Source organism: Mesoplodon mirus, assembly GCF_964341445.2.
Source record: "Mesoplodon mirus genome assembly, chromosome: 7".
Classification (NCBI taxonomy): Eukaryota; Metazoa; Chordata; class Mammalia; order Artiodactyla; family Ziphiidae; genus Mesoplodon; species Mesoplodon mirus.
The window spans coordinates 35,791,038-35,818,640 of NC_138983.1; the positions used below are offsets into that span (position 1 = coordinate 35,791,038).

General features: G+C 42.7%; 1 protein-coding gene across 1 annotated transcript in view; it reads left to right on the plus strand.

Annotated features, from left to right (window-relative positions):
- Positions 1 to 27,603, plus strand: part of MAML2 (mastermind like transcriptional coactivator 2) — a 364,007-nt gene that overhangs the window by 1,968 nt on the left and 334,436 nt on the right. The window lies entirely within an intron of this gene.

Genomic DNA, 27,603 nt, shown 5'->3' on the forward strand with positions numbered 1-27,603 from the left:
AAAGGCTATTGGGTGTCTTGTTTGTGAGGTGTTACTAAACCCTTACTCGTCAAGTTCTGCTGGTGTTCATTCATGGGTTTTCCTCCACCTGTAGAGTATTCCTTAAGTGGTAAGAAACTTGAGTTTTCCAGAGTTTGCTCTGGGGTCCAGAGCTTGCAGAAGAATTGGCTACGAGCAGCAAGATCTGAGCCATTGAGGAAGGTCTTGTCTCAGGAAGCCTCCTGCTTTGGCGAGCCAGCACTGATTAGGCCCAGCAAGCCATGCTTAGCCTGAAAGCATTTGTTTAGCAGTCCAGATGACCTTGAGCCAAGCCTTTTCCTTCTTGTCCTATTTCCCCTTCCCTCTTTGAAGTGGCCCCTTCTCCTTGGATCAGGAGAACATAAGTGGTCATCTCTAGCAGAGCAAGTTCCCTGAGCGTTCCCTCACTCAAAAACAAAAACTTGGGGAAATAGCCCAGAGACTGGTGAGGGAGTGTTTTTACAAGGCCTGCTCCCTGATTTCTTACAGACTCCCCCACTGTCCCCATCTAGCTTCTTGCCACAGGCACTACAATCAGATAGTGCCCACTTACAGCCTTCAGTAAAATGGGCAGGCGCAAAGGGGCTGTTTCCATGCTGTCATCCTAGAAAGTGCCTTGTCTTCAGCCATTCCTGGTGACAAGACACCCAACCTGAAAGTTGTGATTAGGTTTCTGGCTGGAAGTTCTTCCTCAGAGGTATAGACACACCTCATCCCAGAGGGGGTAGCCCTTGACTCATTGGTTCTTGGTGCTAGTCCTGGTTAGGTGACTGCCTGCCTTGTGCTGGCTTTCCCCGCAAAGCTGCTGGGCCCATAGCCTCAGGGTAGAAGGTGGAGCCCTGCCCTGCAGCCCTGCAGCCCTGCAGCCCTGCAAACTTCCTCCATTTCTGAGTTCTGTGGGGATTCGGAAGTCCTGTGTCCGCTCACAGCACAGCTCCAGTTTGCCCAAGCCAGCCCTAATGAAAGTCAGCAACAGGAAATGGCCATGCAAGCTGAAACGTCCTCAAAAAGCCCAAAGGAGAGGAAGGCACTGGGTTGAACTCCTTCTCCGAGAGAACTTGAGAAGGAGCTCTAGGGAGAGGACATCCTCCAGCTAGGCCCCTAGGATGCTTCTCTGTGGGTCCTCCTTATCCCTGGCCTGGGTCTGTGATGGTTGAAGTTTCCAGAAAGTCTGGGGGCTGTATTGGTGCTGTTCTATTCCACCACACATTTTGCTTGAGATGCCTAGAACTGCAACTTCCTGGCGCCAACTCCAGACGAAAGATAACTGCTAACAGTTAAACTGCCCAATGTTTGTTGTTTTATCCTTGGATACAATTAGCCTGTGGGGTTATATTAGTGCTTCAAGGCCTAATTTCCTTTCCCTTCCACCTGCTCTATCCCCACCTCTCCCTGGAATTCCCTAGGACAGTAATGAGAGTTTGTTTTGTGAAAGAGACATGTTGAGGTAAAGGGGGGCGGGGCGGGTAAAGAATCACTCAAATGGAGAGAAGAATGAGGTTTGTATGTGAGTGTGTGTGTCACTGGCATCTGCAGCCAAAAGCATCTAAATGCCCCGATTGTCCCCAGTAAATTTATAATCTGTCTGCAAGTCTCCCAATAATACCGCCTTGTGTGCTTCACAGTCTCTTGGTAAGTGTTTCGGGGGGTGATACAGGGAACCAGGCGCCCAGCCCTTCTCAATGGAGAAGACAGATCTCTGTCCTGGGTGCCAAGATGGGATGTGGCCTTCACATCCCAGCCACTGCAAGGAAGGTGTCTGCTTATGGCCTCGTTCTTTTGGTTTTTGCTTTTCTCCCACTTTGAAGGAAGATGAGGCTGCCTCTTTTTCTTGGGGGCTTGGGGATGCGAATTGAAACCAACTTCAGTGGTTATTGTAACTTTACGATGATAGCAATATCCATGCCGGGAGGAAGTGAGAGCACCATGTCTGGCCTTTCCCAACTGGAGGCTTAACTGCTGCGAAAGGCAAAGGTGGTTGCTCCTTCACTCCTGTTCTAAAAGGGAACCTGCTTTCTCTCCCCTAACTACCAGCCATCTCCTAAAACATCCCCTTAGAGGAGCTCGCTCCCCGAGTGCCGAGAAGATTGATGAGAGGTGCACTGTGAGTTAGGAGTAAAAAGTCCAGTTTATTTCTGATGGTGACTTTTCACTGCAAACCTGCGCCATTGCAAGGGTTGATCCACCAGCCCCCCTTTTGGTTATTGGAAATTCCCTTCTCCATTCTAGCTTCTAAATTTGGCGCTTTGTTACTCAGCATGGTACTCAGAGATGGTGATGCAAGTACTGTATTAACCTGATAACATTGTGTCTGAAGGGAGGCCTGGGCATTTGGGAGTGATTCACTAAGCCTGTTAAATCTGCAGGTCTCACTTCGCTCAGGATCCTCTTATTTTCAGAAACACCATCCATTTAAAGGGGCCTTTGCGCAGAATGGGTGTCAGAATTCTTTCTTAATACTGTGTCCATAACTAGATTTGTTTCTGTCTGGGTGTGTTGAAGGTATCCCTTTAATACTTAATTCGTATGCCCTAAGTGTCCATAAATGTCCTTTGGAGAAAAGGAGAGAATATTGATCATCTAAAATCGAATATGCACGGTGTCCTCAGATGAAAGCCCTGTGTCCTGCATACCTGCTAGTACAATGCCTTGTATATAGTCAGTAATATTTGAATGAGGGTGGAAAGAGAACTTCTGTTCTGTGGGATAGTGTTGTCTTTGAGGGGTGTGATACTACAAGAAATATATAATGTCTGAGATTTTCAATAGCCTGAGTTTCAAGAACAATGCAAGACACAAACCTCCAAGCTGGTTCTAATTCTGTCCACATTGAGAGCCTAATTCTGCAGCCCTTACTCAGCCAGTTTCTTCATTTAACTCAAGTGCAAGTTCAGGGGAAGCCCCATTACTGCAGAGATTGCAGGAACAGGGCCTTGAAAGAGGGCCTGGATTGTAAGGGTTTAAGCAGATCTGCATTTCTGACCACTTGGAGCAGGCTTTAGGCACTAAATCATTTTCTGGTGAAGTATGTTTGAATCTTTGAATGAACTGTGAAACTGAATAATTGCTGGTCCATGGAACAGAAAGGTTTAGAGCTTCTGTGGTGCATTATTAATCTTTCCCTTTTGCCTGAGACAAGCTCTTTTTCTGTTGCTTAGACTGTGTTGCTAGGCTGGATAGATAAGTGGTTCTAAGTCATCTTTGGCTTCACAGATTATCTTTTCTCTAATGTAGTGTGGAGGAAAGAAAACAGATCAGACAAGGAGACTGCATCCTCGGGGTCTGTGCCTGCCTGATCACTAACAAGCTGGGTGACCCAGGACAAGTTACTTAGCAGTCATGTGTAAAACAGGACAATAATGCTGCCCTAGCTCGTTGAGAAAGCCAACGAATGTGTGTTTCTGAATAGGCTTTGGAAAAAAATTAAGCACTGCAGAAATGCAAGGCATTATTACTAGTATTACTAATAATAAACTACTAGACAACAAATCATAATACCAGTTTTTCCAGGGATTAAAAGTGTACTTAAGCTTTCAGTTGTCTGTTTTAAATGGTGAAATAGCTTTTATTGTAAATAGAGGGGTTGGTATTTCAAATTCAGTGCTGTCAATATAAGACTGAGCTATCAGAGTACTTAACTGTTCCCGAAGGTCCCCGGAAATCCTAGTGAAAATGTGCAACGGCGTGAAAGTGTTTAGGGTCTTTTACAGGCCCCTGCACAGACCTGAGCAGCTTTGGAAAGGTGTGTCCCCCGGCTTGTGTCAGGAATATTAGAAAAGTAGTTTGCACAAATGACATGGGAAAGTTAACTATTTTGTCAACAATCGTCTAAAATGTTAATTGTTAGCTTAGGAAAGTCAAACAAGTTAAATCATTGCCAGAGTCCCCTGGTTATTTTTAACTGATAATAATCAAGTTTCCAATTGACAGTTCAAAATTTGAGGGCTGTAGGGTGGGCGTGGGGCTGAAAACAGAAACAATTCATTTGCCAGAGCTGGGTGTCTGCAGCTGTCCATGTGGTAAATATCCTCCGTGGGACAGTGATAGGAGTGTTTACATTGTTTATATGTGCAGCCATCATTTCCTTAAAAACTGACCTATTTTTGTTCTGTTTTCCAGAACAAAGTAATAAAGGGGGAGTTCTTATCTATCCAGAACCTTCCTACTACTTCTTTCCAGTAAATATAATTGTAAGATCTCACAAAGGCAAAAGAGTTCAAGTGGAGAGAGAAGTTGGTACACTCCTTTATCAAAAATGGGTAGAAAGCTTGTTTTGACAGCCAAGTAATGTTATTATGTCACCCAAGATGTCTTGCTTGTTTAGGTCAATGTTTATCTATAGAAGGCATCTGCTTTCTTTTAAATAATGTCTTTGCTAGGTGATGCTTATGAAATTTTTCTCAACCTTAAAGTTTAGTGCAGTATGGCTCCCCTCTGCCAGTAAACCTTTTGTTAAGTACCAAGACAAACATGGGTGTCCAAATGTTCTTAGGCATAACAAATATGACTGAAAGAGTGGCCTTGATTAGCTGTTTTTTTTTTTATTGTTGCAGTGTGTGTTTGTTTTTAGCACTGCTACTTAATCTCAAAAAGCTTAGAAGGAAATTTGAAAAAAATCATCCAGTTCTGCTATGCATGGCAGCTAAACCATTCCGAGTGGCTTCTACTACTTCCTTGTACTTTAATCCAGCCCCTTTTATATGATCATAGGCAGGATCATGTTTAAAGAAAACAATTCTAAATTCTTTCTTCTGCATTTTCATGATAATTTCCCTTATACTTTAACAGGCTCTGTGGGAGAATAGAGAAATACAGCTAAAGACCTAGTCCCTTCTTACTTACAGGCTAGTCGTCAATCAAGACCACATGGACACAGTAAAAGTACTTAACTAGGTAGAATGGACCAAAACTGATATAGAAAATCAGAGCGAGAGAAGAATAAATATTTCTTGAGCCCTAGAATGTCAAGGCACTTTTATTGTATATTTTATGTAATGCTTAAAAAGAGAGAGAGAGAGAGAGAGAGAGAGAGAGAGAGAGAGAGAGAGAGAGAGAGAGAGAGAGAGAGATGAGTAAGCAATATCTGGCTATTTCACAGATAAGGATACTGAGGCTTAGAGATTTAGTAAATGGAAGAATTTCATGCATGGATTTTCGAGTCTGACCTGTGTTTGATCCCTCCCTCACACCTACCAGCTGTATGAGCTTGGGGAAATAATTTTCTTTTTAGGCATCAGTATCTTCATCTGTAAAGTAAAGCTAATACTCTTTAGTGTAACAGTCAGCGTAGTGCCTGACACATAGCGGGTACTCAAAACGTGAGTGCTGTTAGTAGCTGGTAGGAGAGAAAGTCAAACCCAGGCCAGGCAGCACTTTATGGAGAATGTGGGTCCCCAGCAGGCCTGGGAGGAGCAAGAGAGAAGGTGGAATGAGGAGTGGGGCTGCTGGGTGCCAATGTGGGTGAACCTTGGGTGTTTGGGGACAGAGAGTGGAGCCTGGCTGACACTGGTCTCGTGTGAGCAGTGAGGGGAACACGTGAGGCCGATCCACCTCCTGGAGGGTCCGGAGCTCTGGCAAGAGTGTATCAGAAGCCCTGGGAAATGGTCGAGCGAGGAATGCTCAGAGGAGTCAGCGTCTGTGAAGCAATAATAATCCTTCATATACTTGAAGACAAGTATTACATTTCCCCTCCAGCAGCCTCTTCTCGTTGCGCACTGCCTAAGTGTTCTGTATTACCTATCTTCAAGTCCCTTGAGCTGCTTAATGCCTTGCTATTTACACACTTCTCCCATTCACTGTGAGTTATATACAGCGTGACATGGCCTTTGGCATTGAAAGGAGATGGTTTTAAAAGCACAGTCGCTAGACGCAGAAGAGAAACTAAAAGAAGCAGAACCAACTACACCTCTCGTCTTGGGCTGGCTAGGCCTTCCAGTGCAAATAAGAATCTCCCCCATGGGTAAAAGTGGGTTCTCTTGATGTTAAACTGATCTTCCCAACAAATGAGTTTAGTAACTTGGAAAAGGTCTTTTCATTAAAACAAACAAACAAAAATCACGAGCAGAAATTTATGAGAAGCTGTGAGCCCAGATAGTCTTTGAGACTTACTTGCTTTCTTCCTTGCTTTTTAATTACAGGTGGGTTGCAGATCTCTACTCGCCCTAAGGTCAGTCAGATACCGGTTTCCCCTATTTGGTCCATGTTCACAGGGCACAGGGAAGGCTCCTATGGAGTAGATGGCTGAGGGAAAAAGTCAACAACTCCTTCCCTCCCTGATTCGAGGCAGGATGCTGGGATACTGACCATAGCTGGAGTGGCTCTCCATCTTCGGCTCCTAGCTCTGACCCTTTCCTATACATATCTAAGGGACAGGTGTGAAAGAATGAAAGCTGTTCTTTTTCCTTGGAGAAGGGATGAAGAGACAGGTTTATATATTATCCGCAAGGCTTGAAGAAGACTAGAGAGTCGGGCCCTACCACAAGCAAATTGCCAAAGGAATGGATAAGAAACGGGCAAATAGCAGTATTTGACATGAACTGTGGTCTCTGTGGGTCTTAATGGTTTTAGCAAAAGTTCTGAAATTTCGTATCAAGATTGTGGACATGGGTGCTTTTTCGAGTCGGGGGAAATTATCCATGAAGTCAATAAAGAATCATTGGCAGCTATTCTATGCCAGGAGAATGAATGTATCCATGATGAGTGATTTGATATATAGCCTCTGTCTTCTTGGAATTTACAGTCTGAAAGGGGTGGGGGTGTGGTTGGAAACAGAAGTGTTAAAGGCAGCTTGAGGTGGCAAGACATTGTAGCGCTTAAGAACCTGGGGTTAGGGTGAGACTGCCTGGTTTCAAATCACAGCTCTACAGCTTACTAGCTGTGTCTTCTTGGTTCATTTAATTAAACTCTCCAGCCTCAGTTTTCTCACCTGTAAAATGGAATGATAGTGATATAACTGACTACTTCCTGGCACCTAGAAGAGGCTCAATACATTTTAGATGTTGTTATTGTTAATGTGAGAAGTGACATAGTCGAGTCAGATTCGTGGTTTTTCCAGCTCAGGATTCTATCCCCAAAAGGATGTCAGGGATATTTTATGCAAGGGATGGCTTTTCTCTTTATATTTATTTAAAATGGTTAGTGAAGTATACCATATTACCCAGTATATCCATACTATCCCTAAATAGTTTACTATGGAGATGCCGTCTGGGATGGGTTTACATTCCTATGAAATGGGTTGAATAGTATCCTTCTTCAGAACAGGATCAATTAATATCTCTTCCATTCCTGGGATTCTAGGACTCCTAATTTAGAACTTGACTAGAGTGAGTGTTTATTTGACTCCTTACTTCTTCTTAAATAAAGGCTGGGTTTCCATTTAGTTGCCCAGGGAGTGTGTTGTGTGGACTGTGTGGGTAAATGAGAAATTTAGACTGTCTATTGAGAATTTGGAATGATTAGAATGGAATAGTCCAAATTTACCAATTTAACTGAATTATTAATTCATACTGATGAATAATTCTTAAGTGAATCTGGTCACAGAGTCGCAAAGAGTTAGCAGTTCCCTGCTGTGGAGATTTAAATGTATGCTTTTGAAAGCCAGGTCCCTTGCTCAAGTTGCCAGGGAATCAGTTCTCTCACTGCAACCGCACACAAACAGGCGGCACGAATTTGCCCTCTTCCCAACCCCGACCTGGAGCATGTTGAAAATTTCAAGCCTTGATGTGGGTCTTAGCTTGGAATCTCTTCTTTGCTCAGTACCTCCTCAAGTGTGACTTTCCATAAGAAACACGAGGAAAATGCTGCCAAGGCTTCAAAGCAAGTTTCTGTGAGGATAATTCTTAATCAAAAGCACAGTGTTTCTATGAAGAAGTGACAGGATTAGAATGAGCATAATCTTGTTCTTGGTGGATGATATTTGGATAAGGACGGATTTCTTGGTTCTAACTCAGAGCAAAGAATGTAGTCAAAACTTTTTTGGTAGTTTCTTTATTCCCCATCATTTAAACTTACATTCCCCTCCTCCTCTTAAAGGATAATATTCTGAGGAAATGTAGAATCAAACTCATGTTGGGTTTGTTTTGTTTTATATTGTTTTTAACAGTGTTCTTGCTTCCGGAGTCACGGCTGGTTCCTATGTTAATATAGAATCATTAACATCGTCGTTTTAAAAGTTCTCTTTTGTCAGAAATGTGGTTCAGCTTTCCAGCACACTAATAACTCTCACTCACATGAAGCCCAACACCTTGAATTCCTCACTGTACAACAGGCTTCTTTTCAGGTAGTTCTGAAGGATTTGAACAGAAAGTTAATTACATGTCTTTTTCTTTTTTTTTTTTTCCCAGAAAATTTACTTAAGGCCAAAGTTTCCTTCAACTGCTAATAACTTACCAGGGGTTTGTTGGATACACAGTATAATCTCTTAGAGTCATGGTAACCAGGGTGCAAAGAAGTGGCTTAATTGAATACAATGTGTACTGTACTGTGTCTTTGGAATGACGATTGCCACACTTTGGTGTACACTGCTCATTTCTGGAGGTCTCTGGAGTCTAAATTATGTAAAAATAAAAACATTCTCTGGCTGAGCAGCTGAGAAACTAATTTTTCATTGTTGTTCACCTAAGTAGGCCCGTACTTGCTAAACCGGCAAAGGCTTGCACATTTGATTGCCACACTACACCATGTAATTTCAGACAGCAAAACCTGTGAGCTGGCGGTATTATCCCATTTGGTTGTTTCACAGAGGTGTTGAAAAAGAGCAAAGTACAGACATAAGGGTAAACAGGAAAGAGCAGTGGTCCTTCTGACAGAAACACGGGGCAGAGGCGATAGATCAGGAAAGTTTGCACCCAAGTCCTGTAGCCATTGCACCAACCAGAGCTTCCTTTTCTCGCTTAGATTCTTTGCATGTGCATCTGTTTGCAGGCTCATTCCCCCGGAGAGAGATTCTGAGCTGTCTTTGTGCTAAATTAAACATTAGTTTTCTCCTTGGGAACCTGATCTTCCAAAGACTAGGCAACAGTATCTTTCCGAGAGAGCTCTCAGCTCCCTCAGGAAGAGGCTAGCTCAGGAGCTTTCTCACCTCCACTGTCTGCTTCACTGGTGTGAGTGTGTGTTGCATGTGAGTGTTTTGTCTACTTGGGTCTAGAAGCCCTTAGAGCAAGGACTTGTACTCTTATTTTTGGTATAATGCAGGAGGACCCATGCTGTCTTAGAATGTATTAAATGGAAATGATCAGAACAACACTCAGATCATGGAAGATTTCAACTACCCATAGGAAGGAGTTTTCTTTGCTCACTGCCCCCCAAATTCCAAACACACAGCAATGAAAGAGGGAGTATGTGGCAAAATAGAAGCCATCTCATTTCTAACTTTCTCATCTCCGTCCTGCCCATCCCCTAAGAGGGCTAGTTCATATTGTTCTAAAAATAGGCACTATTCTATCAATTTATACAGTCTCATGAGCCCTTAGAGAGAAAACAGATCAAACCTGTTTCTCATAGGTGAAAAAATTAAACCCCATTTAAAAGCAAACACTCCAAGTTCCCATAGCAGTAGAGGTAGAACTAGAACCCAAGTTTTCTGACATCTATTCCAGGTTATAAAAAGTAGTCCTTTTAAATAAATCTATAAAAAGAACAGTTAAGGACAATGTAGGATTTATATTAGTTTTGATAGTAGAAGGAGCATGGAGTTTAGAGCCTATGGCAAGCTGTTTTATTTTTTTTTAATTTAATTTAATTTTTTTTTAAACATCTTTTTTGGAGTAAGTTTTTTTTCTTTTTTTTCTTTCTTTTTTTTTTTTTTGCGGTACGCGGGCCTCTCACTGTTGTGGCCTCTCCCATTGCGGAGCACAGGCTCCGGACACGCCGGCTCAGCGGCCATGGCTCACGGGCCCAGCCGCTCTGCGGCATGTGGGATCTTCCCGGACCGGGGCACGAACCCGTGTCCCCTGCATCGGCAGGTGGACTCTCAGCCACTGCGGCACCAGGGAAGCCCAGAGTAAGTTGTTTTTTAAATGATCACAATGATTCCTTCCATCCCACATGCCCCTTTGTAATGTGACTTTACCACTCCTCCCACTGAAAAGTGGATGCTATTTCTCCCCAGTGAACCTTGAGTAGCCTTGCGACTTGTTTTAATCAAAAGTGTATGACAGAAATGGTGTTGTGCTATTTCTGAGGATGGGCTTTAAGAAACTCTCTTAGACGTAAAATTTGTTAAGGGTAAGTCTTAAGTGTTCTCCCATAAACAAACAAACAAGTAAGTAAGTAAATAAAAAATAAAGAGGACAGGAGAAAACTTTGGGAAGTGATGGATATGTGTTTGGCCTTGATGGTGGTGATCGTTTTCTGGGTGTATACTTATCCCCAAACTCATTGAGTTGTATACATTAAATACGTACAGCTCTTTATATGTCAATCATACCTCAGTAAAATGGTTAAATAAAAAAGCCCTCTTGGGACACTGAGACCACAATATAATGAAGCTGGTCTAACCAACTGGAGGATGAATGTCCACATACTGAGAACCAAGGTACCCCTGCCTCTAACCAGCACCAACTGCCAACACGAGAGCGAGGCCATCTTGGACCAGCCAATCCTCCAACTCACTGGAGCCAGATGAGTGAGTGAGTTCAGGTGGAATCAGCAGAGGAACTGCCAAGCCGACCTAGAGAATCATGGGAAATAGTGCATAATTTTAACTTAGCAGAGGTTGACTGAATCAGAGCCAGAAAACCTTAGCGTAGAAGACAGTTCCGCCTCTTTAGGTGTGTTACCTCAGGACTGGTTACCTAACATCTTTGAAGACTCATTTTCTGCTTTTCGTGATGGTAGAAACTATCTTAAAATGTTGTGAGGATTATATGAGATAATACATAAAAGAACCTAGCGTGTTGTCTGGCACATGGTGGAGCTTAGCAAACATTAGTTTCCTTGCTTCGTCTTTTGTCTCTTCTCGCTGTGTTATAATTCAACCCCCCGCCCCCCCCACCACCTTTATCATCTCACTTTCACTTCATGGGCATCAGTGTTCTCATAGGCTTCCCCAGCTCACTGTTCCTCTGAACAATTTATTTTTTCCCTCCCGCATGATGGCCTGGTGCTGTCATTCCTCCTAACTACTAAATTTCCAGCATTCTTGTTATGCTCCAGGGAACACGTCTGCCTTCGGTAGTCTACCCTTAAAATAGAAAAGGGTTAACCTCATAAAGATGTCACTCCCCTTGTACTGTTATGCTGCCCTTGGGAGAGTCAAACAGCATAGCAAATATATATGGGCAATGTAATTGCCTTCGGTCTTCTAGGTCACAGAAGACTTTGCTAGCGAGTACAGCATCCGAGGGAAAGTAAGCATATTCTGTCTTGAAGAGCAGACTTTCTAACATCTATCCCTGTTATTGTTTTTGTGTTTGTGTTTTTTGGTAGCAGATTACTCTAAGTGCTTCATTTTTTCCATTTTACACTGCACAATAAATGAATAAACAAATAAAGAGGAAGTGATATAGTGATACTATATTATACTTCTAATACTTATTAGTGATAATAAGAGAGTACTGGCCTGGGAACTGGATGTCGAAGGTCCCAGTGCTCCCACTGATACCAACTAGTGACAACTTAGTCAAATTCTTTTACCTCCCTTGTGCTTACTTTCCTTCTTGGAAAAACAATGAGGGGCACTTGGTGAGTGGTTTGGCCCACCTCTGAGGCCCCTTTTGGGTTGATACACTTTGAATAAGTTCCCTGATATTTTGCTTCTGTCTTTCAGCCTTCAATCTCGACTTAAATATATCTGCTAGGAAGAATGGAAAGGAGATGTGACAAGAGTGAGAATGTTTTATTTTGTTTTTTAGAGGAAGTGCTAGTGAGGAGGGTCTGAAGTAATCTTGGAAACAAGGTCTAGCCAGCTGGGGCAGAGGGTGAGGGCACAGCCATGTTAATTGCTTAGCACCCTTCCTAGAAGTAATGAGTAAATCACTCCATATCTAACCCTGTTTGATGGTGTTTAGGGTTCCAGTATGAGAAAAACAGTTGTAGGACTAGAGTTTGATTCATTAAAGTGACTTTGGGGGAAGCACTGATTTTTTTTTCCCCAGATCTCCCAACTACACTTGCAACATTTTTGTGGGTAAAGAAGTTTTCCAATCCAGTCCCCCAGTGAAATAATTACATGAAATATAAAATATAAACCAAAAAGAAAAATATTCTTGTAGAGCCTTCCTTCCTCAGGAATTGACTAGTCTTTTAGCTGTATACATCGGTCTCTCCATCTGTTTGTCTCTTTTTCATATACATATAACAATTGGAAAGTGCAGATTAATGGATGGGGTTTTATATGTGCCACCACTTCATTTTTTAAACGTGTTTCCACTTTAAAAGGGAACTACAAAAGAGAGTCACTGAGAAATTGGACTGGAGGAGGGGAATTCAATCCACTACCTCTTTCCCCCCCACCCCCTTATCACTGAAACCCTAAACAGAGAGTGTAATCACCTATTTCCCAAGGGCAGCCCTAAGCCCTTAAAACTCAGATCTGTTTAAGGATTTAATAGAACTGGAAAAAAGAAATGCACAGGATCTGCTCCAAATCAACAAAAGAAAATTTACCCAACCAAATATTCAGTCTAGAGAATTTCTTTGATAGCACAATCCCTTCCTTCCCTATCTCTTGATTTAGTTAGAGCACAGATCTTCAAATTGCATCTTTACGACTCCTAGAATCTTGTGGGTCTGTGGATCACATCTTAGGCTCCAGGCCAGCCCAGTACATTTTCTTTCACAAAGCAAGATAACTAGCAGGAAGCCAAAAGGGGCATTTGGTTGTGGTTGTCATTTATTTTGTTTCAAAGGGTAGACACACTCAGTTCCACTGTTAGATTAGAGCCAGAGAGATGGTGACATTTTCCCTAGTAACTTCTAAACTCTTTAGCTTTTCTTCTAAGATTTTTTTGATTTTTAGATGAAAATGCTTGATATCATGTTTTGCAACGTGGCTTTTCTTTTTAAAAATACTATGATAAAGGAAGTTGTGTTGCCTTTCTTTTCCAATAGAATGGGTCTTACTTTTGCTTAGAAAATGTGCCCCAGATTCCCATTACATATGCACACATGCACTTACACACACCCTTTGTTTACCATGGTTATTTTTAGTATATATAGTAAAGTATTATTAGTAAATAGAGACACAAGTTGATTATATGGGTGACTTTACAGAGAAAATAGAAGGGAGGAAGTGTGTTAAAGAGTATGGGAAAGATCCGTTTTAAAGGCAGTTGCTCCAGAAGACAAGAGTACGCCAGATTGCAGAAAGTAGGAAAGAGAACATTGTATCCCAGTGGTTAAGTGTGGAGTGACAGGAGACCTCCATTCTGGTCCAAGCTTAACTGCTAACTAACAGGGTGACCTTGGGACCAGTCAGTCCTCCTTTGTTTCTTAGTGTCTCCATCTGCAACCCCAAATGTTTGGATTCCTCAGCACTTTGCTTGGCTGGATTATTCTTGACACACAGGATTTGGCTCATATATCACCTCCTTTGACAGACCTCCCTGTCTGCTCTAACTAATGTAGACATGCATGATTGATCTCTTCTCTTTTTCTCTCTCGTCTTCCCCTATCACTTTACCCCTTTACAGAGGTTTTGTTGTCTTCATAAGTTTTACCACTATCTGAGTTTATGTTGATTCCTTATTTATTTGTGCATTTCCTATCTTTCCCCACTGGGATGTAAGCTCCATGAGACCAGGGACCTTGTCAGTCTTGTGCACCACATGTACCCCAGCCCCGAGAAGTTCCTGGAACATTTTGGATCCACAGTAAATATTTGTTGAGTGAATGACTAGATCAATGGCTTTTAAGCTAGAGATATCTTATGAGTCCTTCAGGGATGAAAGTAGGAAAGAGAGATGCAGGAACATGTAATGGGCCTCCAAGGTCTCCACCTCCTGTTTAAGTATGGGTGTATTATGTATATATGTGTATATATTATGTATATAATGTGTATATTATGTATGTATGTATACATAATTATATATATTATATAATATATGCACATATATTTGTGATACAGACATGTGATTATAAACTTAGCAAGAGATATATAAAGCATATATAAACACTAGTTTTTTTAAAAATTTATTTATTTATTTATTTATTTATGGCTGTGTTGGGTTTTCGTTTCTGTGCGAGGGCTTTCTCCAGTTGCGGCGAGCGGGGGCCTCTCTTCATCGCGGTGCGCGGGCCTCTCACTGCCGCGGCCCCTCCCGTTGCGGAGCACAGGCTCCAGACGCGCAGGCCCAGCAGTTGTGGCTCACGGGCTCAGCTGCTCCGCGGCATGTGGGATCTTCCCAGACCAGGGCTCGAACCCGTGTCACCTGCATTGGCAGGCAGACTCCCAACCCCTGCGCCACCAGGGAAGCCCCAACACTGGTTTTTAATTATACTAAGGCATATGTGCATATGTATATTATATATAATATATATAAAGGTATATCTATAAATATACATATGGAATATAGATATATGCCTTAGTGTGATTGAAAACATGGTTCCAGTGCTACAATTATTTGAAAGATACAGGGGCATGATAATCTTTTAAGATTGTTCCCAGATTGAAATTCTAAAGCCCAGTATCTCATAAGTAGAAAATATTGGTGCAAGGAAAAGGATGATAAGATAGAAGTTACACATGTCGAGTGCCTACTGTATGCTGGGTCTTGCGTCAGGCCCTTGGACCACACAGGAGAGACAAAGCTCCTGTTGGATGGAGTTTATATTTTAATGGGGAGGGACGTAGGGACAGAGATAAACAAACAAATAAAGGAATGAGATCAATTTAACTAGTGATACAGTAATGCATAGCTCTTTGTTCCTTAAGGTGGCTGATTGATTTGGGTTGATTAAAAGGAGGCAAACACTCTGGGAAGTGGAAAGTGATAACCCTAAGCAAACAGTTACCCTCAGAGCTCGAAGATGGGCTCCTTTGCCAGTGCCTGCTGTGAGCTGCCTGCATAGTGGTCCTCCCGGTCCAGGCCGTGTGCTGCTTTGGCCAGTCTGTGTAAGATGCTGGTTCTGATGCTTCTAAAGAGGAGGGTGGCCATATCAGTACCTTCTTTTCCTTGGAGCTACTGTGATCATTTTGTTAGAAGTCACTGAGGTTTGAGAACTAAGGAGAAATGGCTGAAATGCTCCTTTTGAGGAAAAGAAGACTATGACCTGTCTTTAGCTGTAGATACAGGAAAGAGATGGTCAGGAAGTTTGCAGCAGGACCATAAGGGGGTGGAGGCTCTCAGGAGGCAGGCAGAAGCGGTAACTGGCGTTTGCAATAGTCATCGTAATGTCATCCTACATGTACACAGCCCATGTAGTCCTCACAGAAACCCTGTGCTGTAAATAAGGTGACTGTAGCTTTTTTATTCTAATTAGGAGAAACAAAGTTGGAGCAGCTGAGAAATGCTAATAATATCTTACTTTTGAATAGCAAATTTGCAGTTTATCGAATGTGTATACACAAGTTTTCTCCGTTTGTTCTCTGGGGTATTATTCTACCCATTTTAGAGACTGCTAAGAGACTTGAACTGGCCTGTACTAACCCTGCTAGTGAGCAGAGCCGTCCTGACCCCTGGGCTCTGCAAGGCTCACAGCTGGCAGAGTGGAGTAGCTGGGCCCCAAATGCACCACTGAATTTGCATCTAAGATGAGGACATTGACTGCCTTGAGCTCCCAGAAGCACACCCACACATATTTTGAAGCAATGACTCGCCTAGAAAGAATGACAATCATGAATGGAATGAGGATGTCAGACACCCAAGGCACATCAAATCTAGAATAAGGGAGGCTGGAAAATGAGTCTTTTTTTTTTTTTCTTTTTTTTTAATTCATTAATTTGTAGGAATACAAGTCTAGGTGAGAAAACTTTTTTAATTTATGAAAGCCTACACTTTGCTACCTTTATTTCTTATGAGTCTAGTCAGTCAACCCGCAGGTCTGGGGAGAGAGGGCTCCAAGGTTGTTATGAAGAGAAACTTGAATCAAAGAAGCAGATTCATCTCTAAAACCAAGATTGGTCTAAGTTTTTCTCCTTGCTGTTGCTTATTTTGGGTGCAGATCTTAGATGGAGCTTAAGGGAGAGACCTGCAACTCTTTGCTGAACAGTGAGTTTTAATACACTCAGATCCAGGTTGAATGTATATTTTAAGTTGGTGGGTGTTTTCTCACTACCTGGAGAAAATATAGGAGTTCATAATTGTTAGGATTTTTGCTTCAAGGTGGAGAAATGCCTTATTTATCTTTGTATTTCCACTATTACAATAATGTCAGATATCTTGTAAGCAAGCATTTGGTAAATGTGTGTTAAGCTAAACTGTGGAGAGCATGCATTTTTTAAAGGACCCAACCTTTTATATTTCTGTGACTAAATGTACCATGTACCAACTGTGAAACATTGATCTTTAAGGTATTCGTTTGGTTCAACTTTTTTTTTTTTTTTTTTTTTTTGCAGTACACGGGCCTCTCACTGTGGTGGCCTCTCCCGTTGCGGAGCACAGGCTCCGGACGCGCAGGCTCAGTGGCCATGGCTCACGGGCCCAGCCGCTCCACGGCATGTGGGATCTTCCCAGACCGGGGCACGAACCCGTGTCCCCTGTATCGGCAGGCGGACTCTTAACCACTGCGCCACCAGGGAAGCCCCCGGCTCAACATTTTTTAATCACGTTTATTAAGTGTTTAACATATCAGGCACTCTTCTAAGTGTTTTTTTGAGTATTAACCCATGTTTCCTCATAATCACATGATGAAATAGGTAGGTATGATCTTATTTCCATTAGACAGATGAGGAGGTTGAGGCATGAAATAAAGGGATAGGCCAGGACACTCATTCATGCACGTGGAGTTGGGGTTTGAACAGAGTGGATTATGCTACTGCCATGTCATGGTTTCCAGCTGCATCTAGGAGAAGGTAATTATACAGGCAATGTCAGCCTCTAGCTCACACATGAGTCAGGCCTGAGTTTGGAGGCCATGAGCAACAAGACATTTGAATGTGAATAACAATTAGAACTAACTCTTTGTGTAAAATGCAGATAGAATTCTGAATGAACGCCTACAGGCCACAGATTATTCTTTGAGACAGTTCAGTTGCCATTCTCCTGTTTTTTAAGAGTAGAAAGTGCTTGAACATGTAGGATCTGTGAGTGACAAATATGTTTCAATTTGCATGCTGGGGAGGTTGGTAGCAGTCACCTGAAGGGCTGCATAGAGGTTTCTAAGGCGATATCCAAGCTCAGTGGGAAAGAGGGCCATGGTGGTTCATTACTGACATCTTCAGGATTCAGGAATCCAAACCTGGAGGATCTTGAATGTAGATTCCTGATGAAATATGAATTCTTCCCATGGAGGAATGTATCAAGACCTGATTACACTGTGAGTGGGGCCTTTACAGAATAAATTTAGGCTTATGTAAGTTCATTGTGTCTTAAAGACAGGTGAGTTCCTTGAAGACATTATAAGCTCTGCTCTCTCTTGAGAGCTCAGATAAAGTGACTGAGGCTTTTTCAGTATCTTGTAAGGTGCAGTGCAAACTCAGCTGCGCTTCTTCCTTGACTTGCAGTTGTATTAACCCCAATCCCCTCTGATGTGGAAATTCTGGATATACCATTGCTCATGATCAGTACTCTGAAGGAAATCCATTTTTGGTAGAAGTGGAGACAAAAACAATGTAGAAATGGGCAAATAATGCCCTAAACATAAGTGAGATCACTGAAACTTTCTTTTGGGAATCAAATCCTGCTGTAGTTGCTTTTAACAACTTTTTAAATAGCCAATTTGTGTTGAGCTATTATGTTCAGCCCACAGTAGACTTCAGGAATGGAGTGGTTTTGTGGTCTCTTGGAAAGTATTTTCATTTTATCAATAGCATCCTTTGACCTTAGAAGATAAGGGATGTAGCATCTTGAGTTTGTGAACTCCCTGAATTCAATGTAGAATTTTGGGTGATGGTGTACACGCATTTTCCATGTGGACCCGTTCCATAGCTTTGTGAGATTCTATAAGGATTCCAAGGGCCAAAGAACCTGAAGCCGAGGCTTGTGGTGGTGGGAAGAAGAATCCAGTGAAACTAGGCTAGTGTGAGTCTTCAGTCTACACAGAGCAGCCAGTTCTAGAAGATCTGATGTTTCCTTTTGTTTGTGTATTGTTCGTTCTAGTTTCAGGAACCTGAACAGCAAGCACATGTAGCTTTCTTCATGCCTAACGTAGTTCCTTTAGCTTGGACTTTTGTTATCTATCTAAACATTTTCTTCTTTCTGAAAGCCCAGCAATCCTCAGGTAGCAGCTGAACTCTTTGTTCTGTTTTGCAGTATCGTTCTGAGCCCCGGTCCAGCGATGTTTTCCTTTGTTTTTAAGTGACCTCTCACCATTTGGAGCCTCCCTTCCCTCCAACCTTGACCTCTTAACTCCAAGTTTATGTGTCTGTGTCATTGTGGGGAACTTCTTGATGAATAGGGTAAAGCTGGATTGGCGCTTCATCTCGGGGATTTTTTATAGTAACACTGACTCTTTATTATTAGCTGTGCACTCCAGGCTGCTAGAGTTCGTATTTTGGCAGTGGACCATCAAACACCCTATTTTTAAGAGGCTTTAACTTAGTTGTAAACATGTGCTGTGACTGGGAGCTTGCTTTCTTTACTCATATTTACCAAAAGTGGTTTAACTGTTGAAAAGTTGTTATAAAAAAAAAAAAAAAAAAAAAAAAAAGCTCAGACTTTGGGACTGTTTTTCCACTCGTCTAACTCAAAACTATGCGCTATCTAAAAAAAGAAAATTTGGCATTTAGTCACTAATTTGATGGTCCAGTCATATTGGTAATTTGAGGGGAGGAAGAAATGGAACTGCTAGGTCATTTTACTTTGACAAATGCCTGTCAAACTTGCAGAGAGGGAATAACGGTTGCTACACATGTTAACATGATTGACTAGAACAGCTCAAAAAAAGGCAGTCCAATACACTGAGTAAATTGCTTATGTCCTTAAAGTTTTCTATATTTAGAATAAAAGCTTTCTATAGACATATTTCCTGCACACTCTAAATTCTCCTAATGGACTTCACTGGTCCCATTAGGAGAATATAAATAATATCCCAAACTCTTGTCGGTGTGCATGTACATACAAGGACCATTGATGTCTGGGGACCTTAAAAAGTCATATCTAGAAATTTGATGAAGGAAAGTGTATCACAAATATGTTTACTCCTTTTATCCCTGGAAGGAATTTCAGCAAGTATAACAAAACACACATTAATCTTTCGAGGAGATTGTGACTTATAGCTGTAAAGCAGGATCTTCGGGAATTTAAATGTTCAAAAGGAGGGGTTAAACTTTGACATCTTCCTCTTGTGATTGAAGATTCTAAAAGTAATATTAGGCAAATTCTTGTGCTCCATCACAAGAGAAATACCAGCTTTCCGTGAGGGGTTAGCCTTTCTTCAAACCTTTTTGCAACAGGGGAGGGCAACTGTGCTTCCAAGATTGGCCGCATTTATGAGCGGGGGAGGATAAACACATAGGGGAGCGTGTGTGTTTCAGGGGTCATGAGCCCAGTAGGCAGCCATAAGCTGTGGAAGCGCTTCGGCCTGGAAATCTGGCGAGCTGATGAGTGCATCTTTTCCACACAGATCCTGTTGGAAGGCACCTTTCCTCAGTGTTGTTCTTACCCCTCAGGCTGCTTGTAGATGTTCTGTCCTCCCTACATCCCAGGCAGATGAACACCTACGCTGACAACACGTGGATTCCACAATGTCCGAGGACATTGGCTTCCTTGGTCCTTGTCATGTAATATGTCGTCTTACAACCATGCTTCCTGTTCTGACTTTTAAATCACTCTCCTTTTCCAGTGCTTTCAAAGACAAGAACCTTCTGGTCCTGATGGACATTCATTCACTATAACACACACACACACACACACACACACACACACACACACCTCACAAGCTCCTCCTGTCTCCATCTTTTTAAGGTAATAAGGAATGGAAGACTCACCGTTTATAAATCCAGAAATTCACAAGAGAATGTCTCCATGCCAGAAGAAGGTTAGTAGGTGGAGAGGAGAGAAGCACAGCCAGCCTCACAGTGGGCATGGTCCTCTCTGCTCCTGTCATTTAGATCTGCTCAGGGATAGGACAGGGTGTTCACCAGGGTCATCTCCAGAGTCAATGAAATGTGCTTCCTTGTTGAGTTGCCATGAGCTTGGGTATACCCTTGGGTATATATAGGGAATTAGCTTAGAATTATACTCTTTGGTCAAATGCCCAGAGCTGCTTTGGGGCTATGGTGATGCTCTAAGTGATACCTTTCATAATGACTCCCTTCTCCTAGCCTCCCAGTGTGTCATCAGACCTTTGGTTGTACTTTATTATTAGGTTTGCAGTGGGGCATTAATTGACAGGTGACATAAGCCAATCAATATAACAAGGAGTTAATTCCACTTCATTCCATTTTCCCCTTCTTGAGCTGCAAGTACTTCATAGATATATCCTAATTTATAACACCCCTTTAGTGTAAAAAGCATCATTGCCTAGTTTGCATGTCTCTTATCTCCCTGAACCATCCTGGAAAGCTCTCTGTAGATTCTGCAGGATGATCTGGTGATTCTCATTGATAAATTTTTTTTTTTTCACAACCATTTGAGCGAAGTACTGCTCTAGGTACTTTGCTGAATTCAGAAAAATCTCAACCAGTTCTCTCAGGGCCAACCTTCTATGTATGAACTGTGATGTGCTCATTGACTTCGTGGTACTTATTACAACCTGAAAAGTATCAAATTGTTTTGTTTTATGGGTTGTATTTCTTCCACTATTGAATGTAAGATCTTAAAAAATTAAAATAGAATCAAAATTAATTTAATATCAGCAGGAAGATTTTTCCTAAAATTAGTAAGAATATCTCGTCCCTCCCTTGAGGGAGGCATGTACTACCCCCTGACCTGGACCTCCTTCAGAATAAACGCAACCATAATACCGTATCTGTACCCTCCTGTAGCTACATATGTGCATAACTGTTCTATGAGTAGTGAAGAAAAAGAGGCCATCGTGGATCAGAAGGACACATACTTATGCTTTTAAAACTTTCAGGAGGGAGAAGAATTTGCAGAATTGAACTCTTAGAATTCTCTGTAAGAATTTTTTAGCATGGATTTTTGTTCAAAAGTTAGATTCCATGTTAATGAGATGAAAAGATTCGTTAATTGTATCAGTTATCTATTGATGCATAAAAAATTACCCCAAAACTTAGCAGCTGAAAACAGTAAACATATCCTATTTCATGCAGTTTCAAGGGTTAGGAGTTGGGGAGTGCTAGCTCAGCTGTGAGGTTGCGGTCACCTCAAGGCTTGACTGAAGATGGAGGATCTGCTTCTAAGTTCACTCACATGGTTGTTGGCAGGACTCAATTCCTTGCTGGCTGTTGGCCAGAGGCCTTAGTTCCTTGCCTCCTTGGCCTCTCCATGGGCTGCTTGTGTGTTCTCAGGCCACAGCAGCTGGCTTCCCCCAGAGACAGTGATCCAAGAGGGAGAAAACCAACACAGGAGCCACAGTCTTTTACAACCTAATCTCAGAAGTGACAAGCTTTTGCTTGCGCCATATTCTGTTGGCAACATAGGCCAACCCTGATACAGTGTGGGAGGGGACTGCACAGGATGTGAATACTAAGAAGTGGGTATTGTTGGGAGCCATCTTGGAGGCTACTTAATATATTAATGAGTAAACATTAGCCCATAGCCCAGGTTACCATGTCCTCTACTATGATATTAAGGAAGGTTATACCACTGACTATTCTAAAATTAGACCATTCATTCATTTCACTTGTATTTATTGAGTACCAGCTATATACCAGGCACTGTTCTAGGCACTTAGGATACATCAGGGAATAAAACAAAGATCCTCACCCTCGTGAGTCTTACGTTCTGCTTTATATTCTGCTTTGCATGTCACAAATTCCATAGATCAGGGCCCAGGTGATTACAGTAAGTACCTGGACCTCAAACCATTGTTGCAGGCTGACTTGCATTTGACCAGCTTCAGCTGAAACAGGGGTAGCTATTTTCTATATCTGCCAGAATAAGGGTAGACTTTTTGAAAGATGTGGTAACAATATAATCTCTCTAGTGATTACATTCTTTTATTAACTCACTGTCTTAAATGATGGTTTCTCTGTCTTTGATAGCTAAGTGAGGAAGTAAAGTACATTACTTAAGAATTAAGGGAAATAGAGTACATTACTTAAGAATTAAGGTTTGGGAGACCCTCCCAGATTTGAGTCATACTCTTCTGCTTTCTTACTGTGTTACCTTGGGTGTGTTGTTTGACTCATCTGAGTCTCAGTTTTGTCATCTGTAAGATGGTGCTAACGATAGCACCTTTCTTGGAGTTGACTGAAAGCCCTTATCATAAGATTTGGGACATAGATATCACTCAGTTTTATCTGCCTTTTCTTCTTTCTGACTGCATCTGTGTACTGCTCACAGACTCGTTACCAAAGGTGCTATCAGAAATGACCCACTAGTTCAACCCAAGCTAAACCACCCAAGACAATAAGAGGTATCATAACTTTACTCCCAGAGCTATGGCTGCTGCTAGTGTGTATTAAGTGGGAAGAATAACTCAATCTGGGCTTCATAAATTGTGTTAAAGCCTTTGATTTATCATCAGGAGCTTACCATTTAGAAATGTAAAAGTGTTTTCAATATCCACCTGCTGGTTTCCTACTGATGCTGTTTCTGTTGAATATACTTTACTAATAAGTCATCTCTCAGCAAAGGAACCTGGAGAAGAAAGACTCATGTGCTCAGGGGTTTCTCTCTCACTCTGTCAGTCTTGGGCACCTGAGCTAGGAAGCCCCTGATTTTTCTTGGCCGAGCACTGAGCAGGCAGCTGCTTCCTGTCCCAGAGGTGGCTGCCTTTCCACGGCTGGGAAGCCTGCGGCCCCGCTCTCAGTTCCTTTCTCGCTTTCCTTCCTCTAGCAATACCATTAGAGAAACTGGCAGTGAGAAGGAAGGGACCCTTGTAACTGCCAGCCCCAGAAAGAATATACAGATTGAGCAGCTAGGTGTATTGTAGTGGAGGGAGGTGCAATATGATTCTTGGAGATACCCGGTAATTTGGAACTCTGTGCATTTTACATGCCACCCCCTGGCGCCCCCCCCCCCCAATTTCCCCTTGCCTTCATTGGGCAGGAAATCTATGCATATGTGATACATAATCCCCTCAACCATTGAAAGACATGAACAAATGTGACCAATTTCCAGGCAGTCATGGGCTCTGGATTAGCTTAAGAGGAAAGGAATTCTGAAGACTGAGGACACACCAGGGTGGAGAGGGCTGGGGGGCAAGGAACAGATGCGTGACGTCAGGCAGTCCTGAGTTTGAATCCTGACCCTGACACTGTGACCTCAAGGGATGGTATTTTTTAACCTATCCAAGCGTATTCATAGAAAAAATGAAAATAATACCAACCTGTGAGCGTATGTAAATCACCCAGCACTTTGAACAATAAAAAGCAAACAAGCAGAAAAAGAAGGTCCCAGGAAACATTTTTTTCCCCAAACTCTACCAGTTTTCTAAGTTAATCAATGTAGAACATCACATTGTTTTTATTAGGGGAAGATATTTGCAGCTTCCAGGGCTTCGGTTCTCAACATTTCTGCATATAGCAGTCACTAGGGAGTGTGTTAAATTGCTGGGCTCCAGCACCAGAAATTCAGGAGCTCTGAAGTGGGATCTTTCTAGAAGGTTCTCAAGCCACATTTGGAGACACAGTCTTTGGGGTAACTCCAAGTCTTAGAAGGTTTTTTTTTTTCTTCTTCTTTTTGCGGTATGCGGGCCTCTCACTGCTGTGGCCTCCCCCGTTGCAGAGCACAGGCTCCGGACGCGCAGGCCCAGCGGCCATGGCTCACGGGCCCAGCCGCTCCGCGGCATATGGGATCCTCCCAGACCGGGGCACGAACCCGTATCCCCTGCATCGGCAGGCGGACTCTCAACCACTGCGCCACCAGGGAGGCCCCTTAGAAGGTTTTGAAACCACCTTGGCTTAAACATTTTAGGCATTCGTGGAGGTCAGATAGGAAACATTCTTTGAGCTTTGAAGACATTGAACCAAAGTTATTTTAGAGCTATTGGTGCTGTGCCTTTCTGGGTGCTTTGGAAGGCACAAAAGCAGAGATGTGCAAAGGTGCGCCTTCCATTCTGTGGAAAATCTGTTGGCTTCCTGTGTGACCTGGATGAAACAATTTACTACTTTCCACAAGCACCATTTAAGAATGCAAGCAGGAACAGGACACCCAGGAATATCTGTGGAATGCAGGCCTGAAGCTGAAGGACAAGTAAAACCAGAGGGCTTGAGAAGATAACGAATGCCAAGAGGCTGAGTGCTTAACCCTGAAATGTGACTGCCCACCGGGGTGGGGAGGACGCTTGGAGCCCAAGCAACAGAGGAGTCATCTGACTCTGACCTTCTCTGTCTGTTGGATCATTTTCTCGATTCCTCCAAGACGTAGCTTGAATCCCCTGTCTGGTCACCACCTTGGACCAGGTTAGTACCTTCTCTACCCTCAACTGCTGCAACAGCCAACAAACCTATGTCTATTTTAGTACACACATGGCAACACAAGTTACGTTCTTACTACGTAAGATTGTTCACATCATACCCCTGCTTAAAAGTCTTTAGTGGCTATACACTACCAAACCTAAGGTAGATAGATAGTGGGAAGCAGCCGCAGAGCACAGGGAGATCAGCTCGGTGCTTTGTGACGGACGGCCTGGAGGGGTGGGGTAGGGAGGGTGGGAGAGAGGGAGACGCAAGATGGAAGGGATATGGGAACAGATGTATATGTATAACTGATTCACTTTGTTATAAAGCAGAAACTAATTTAAAAAAAAGTCTTTAGTGGCTTCCTGTTGCATTTAAAATAAAATCCAAACCTTTTACCCAAGCTTGGAAGTTCTGCACAGACTGCTCCCTACTAATTTCTCGAGCCACCCTTGCTCTTGCTTAAGTTGCTCCAGCCAGAAGCACTTATCTCCCCAAATGATTCAGGGTCTTTCCTTCCATGGAGCCCTTTCTTTTTTTTTTTTTTTTTTTTTTTTCTTATTTTGCGGTATGCAGGCCTCTCACTGTTGTGGCCTCTCCCGTTGCGGAGCACAGGCTCCGGATACGCAGGCTCAGCGGCCATGGCTCACGGGCCCGGCCACTCCGTGGCATGTGGGATCTTCCCGGACCGGCGCACGAACCCGTGTGCCCTGCATCAGCAGGCGGACTCTCAACCACTGCGCTACCAGGGAAGCCCGGAGCCCTTTCTTGTGTGATTTCTCTAAGGTGTCACCTGACTGGCTCCCACTTAATTTTTAGATCTCTACTTAAATAATAGTCTTAATATTATTTACCTTCTAAAGAGATTTCTCTCCTGTTATTCTGTATTTTTGCCCTTCTTTGTTTTCTTTACAACACTCATTACAAGTTACATTGTCTTTTTAAAATTTACTTATTTTTTTCCCATTCTGGTCCATCATCCGCTTTAGAGGATGCTCTCTTTTTCACCAGTGTGTCTGTGGTACCCACCAGAGTGTTTGGTCTCTTGTTGAATGAGCAAACATATACTCTGACTTGCTAGGGTATGAAGAAGGATTAGTGGGAATAGCTGCTTCTGTTTTCCAAACAAAGTCATCCTTCTAGAACATTCCGTGGAAGGCAACGCAGGAGTGTGCAACAAGTGACTCACTCACCCAAACTGAAATTCAGGGAATCACAGATGCTTTCATTCTGTTTTTCAGAGAAGTCACAGGCCTGCATATTGCCCAAATGAGAGCAAGGCTGGGTCCATGTGATAGAATATGTGTGCCTAACAGTGTACTAGTGCTTTTGGCTACCTTCATGGCTCAGTCTAACTGCTGATCTGACCACTGGGAAGAAGTGAGCTCTGAAGTTGGGTTACATAAAACTGAAGCATGTATCAACAGGACCAGGGTCTCCACAACTTCCTCACAACCAGCCCCTTTGTGCATGCCGACAGTTAGGGTGAGACGCACAGCCCAGCACAGGGTGATAGGGAGGCTTTGGGCCAGATGTCCTCAGGGACATGCCAGATTGCTTCCTTCTCTCTTGGGCCTTCTGGGTACCAGGAAGGAGGAGAGTGGGGCATTCTGACTTGTCACAGTGGGTGAGTGAGTGCTATCTGAGGACAAACCAAGAACACTAAAACACTCTGATTCTAAAGAGACAAAATCTTTAACGAGTGTATGAAAGCAATAGAAGTGTGGAAGCCATTCACAGGATCCTGGGACACAAGGACTAGATTAAATGTTAATGTTTAAAAGAGGTAGCATTAGAATAAATAAAAGGTAGTTCTATTTTATATAATAAGTAGTAAATTTATGGGAAATGTAATTGCAAGAGGTAGTAGGCTGAATGAAAAGAGAAATGTAAAATAGATTAGATGAAATGTAAATCTATTTTGTAGGTGACCAGAATGTGTTATTTAAGGAGTGCTTGTGGATATCATTTCTAATCTTTGAGGTTTACAGTAAGGACAACCATGTTGTCCCACAAAACATTCTTGGTAACATTTAGTCCCTTATCCTTTCAATAAATATTTATTAAGCACTTTCTGTACACATGGTACTATACCGTGAGCACAGTCAGAAGTTGCCAGTTGTCCCTTGGGGGCAAAACCTGTCTGGTTGAGAAGCTCTTTTTAGTATATTCTTTAGAACTGAGGGAAATGACCCAGGTTGCTGGAATTAGATTAGGGACCCCATACTATATATCTCAGAAGCTTCCTAGTACCTCTTGTGTACCTTGATAGAACCGCTAGAGTTGGTACCTGTTGTTTTGAGTAGTACAAATGTTTGGTCTTGTACATTGTAAGAACACAATTCCTCACTGGCTGCTGTGACACCCAGTTCCAGCTGAGATTGCTGACTTCATTTGTCCTCTGGCCTACAGTCTGGACTGTAGCGGGCTGGGATAGAGCCTTGCCTGCCCCTGCCACTCCCATGGCAACTTCCCCTGTGAACCGTTTGGTGCCTCATGTTTATTCAGGGTACAAAGTGAGTCTCCATTATCTTCTCAACAGAATAATGGAACAGTCCTTGACACCAGGCAGGAATTTCGGAGGCATCTTGGAAAAGGGAGCAAAAAGTTGAAATATTTTCCCTGTGTTTTAGGTTATCTCAGCAGAAGGAGTTGAAACAAAGAGAAGGCGGCGACAATGCCGCTGTGCAGAAGGCTCATTATACCTCTCAGATATGGCACTGGTCGCCAACCCACGGGAAGGATGCTGTTATTGTCTGGGAGTGGGTGAGGCCTCGTGAAAAAAGTCTGTGGTATGAGGAAATGTTAAACAAACTGGACCTGTTCTTATTAAGAAAAAGGGGGATATCAAGATAGCTTGAAAATGATTCCAAACTACTACTCAGAGTTAAAGGTGCTGACTATGGAAAAATCCAAAAACGTGGCCTGTGTCAGGGCCCAGCAGGTCATATGTGTCTAACCAGCAGCTATTTGGCCTGGCTGGCAGGGCACGGGCTATGAGGCCACCTTTGCCTCTT